General features: G+C 41.6%; 1 non-coding gene across 1 annotated transcript; it reads right to left on the reverse strand.

Annotated features, from left to right (window-relative positions):
• Positions 1-299: 299 nt before the first annotated feature.
• On the reverse strand, positions 300-407 carry LOC148551102 (small nucleolar RNA R71). Its single transcript, XR_015893676.1, has one exon. It is a non-coding gene; the product is annotated as a small nucleolar RNA R71 (small nucleolar RNA).
• Positions 408-1,355: the final 948 nt, after the last annotated feature.

Below are 1,355 nucleotides of genomic sequence, written 5' to 3' on the forward strand. Positions count from 1 at the left end.
GTTGTGAATGAAAAATGATTTATTAAGACGTGCGTACCAAGTTTTTGGCGCCGTTGCCTGAGATCACAATTGCGTGCACCAAAGATCCTCATCAGTTCTTAGCTGAATTCTTGCAAATCTGTAACACTGTTAAGACCAATGGGGTTAATCCTGAGGTCTACAGACTTATGCTTTTCCCCTTTGCTGTAAGAGACAGAGCTAGGACATGGTTGGACTCACAACCTAAAGAAAGCCTGAACTCTTGGTAAAAGTTGGTCAATACTTTCTTGGCCAAATTCTTTCCACCTCAAAAGTTGAGCAAGCTTAGAGTGGAAGTTCAAACCTTCAGACAAAAGGAAGGTGAATCCCTCTATGAAGCTTGGGAAAGATACAAGCAATTGATCAGAAGGTGTCCTTCTGACATGCTTTCAGAATGGAGCATCTTATGTATATTCTATGATGGTCTGTCTGAATTGTCCAAGATATCATTGGACCACTCTGCTGGTGGATCTCTTCATCTGAAGAAAATTCCTACAGAAACCCAGGAACTTATTGAAATGGTTGCAAATAACCAGTTCATGTATACTTCTGAAAGAAATCCTGTGAGTAATGGGATGACCCAGAAGAAAGGAGTTCTTGAGATTGATACTCTAAATGCCATATTGGCTCAGAATAAAATATTGACTCAGCAAGTCAATATAATTTCTCAGAATCTGAATGGGTTGCAAGCTGCATCTGGCAGTACTAAAGAAGCCTCCTCTGAAGGAGAAGCTTATGATCCTGAAAATCCTGGAATGGAAGAAGTGAATTACATGGGAGAATCCTATGGAAACACCTATAACCCTTCATGGTGGAATCATCCTAATTTCTCATGGAAGGATCAGTAGAAGCCTGATCAAGGCTTCAATAATAACAATGGTGGGAGAATTTGGTTTGGCAATAGCAAACCTTTCCCATCATCTTCTCAGCAACAGACAGAGAATTCTAAGCAGAGCCTCTCTGACTTAGCAACCATAGTCTCTGATCTATCTAGGACCACTCTTAATTTCATGACTGAAATTTGGAGGCACAAGTGGGTCAGCTGAGTAAAAGAGTTACTGAACTCCCTCCAAGTACTCTCCCAAGCAATACAGAAGAGAATCCAAAGAGAGAGTGCAAGGCCATCAATATGTCCAACATGGCCGAACCTGTAATGGAGGGAAAGGCAGTGATTTCTAGTGAGGAAGACCTCAATGGACATCCACTGGCCACTAAGGAGTTCCCTCATGAGGAACCAAAGAAATCTGAGGCTCATACAGAGACCATAGAGATTCCACTGAACTTACTGTTACCATTCATGAGCTCTGATGAGTATTCTTCCTCTGAAGAGGATGAAG

Source organism: Arachis ipaensis, chromosome B7 (genome assembly GCF_059453495.1).
Source record: "Arachis ipaensis isolate K30076 ecotype BB chromosome B7, ASM5945349v1, whole genome shotgun sequence".
In the NCBI taxonomy this organism is placed as follows: Eukaryota; Viridiplantae; Streptophyta; class Magnoliopsida; order Fabales; family Fabaceae; genus Arachis; species Arachis ipaensis.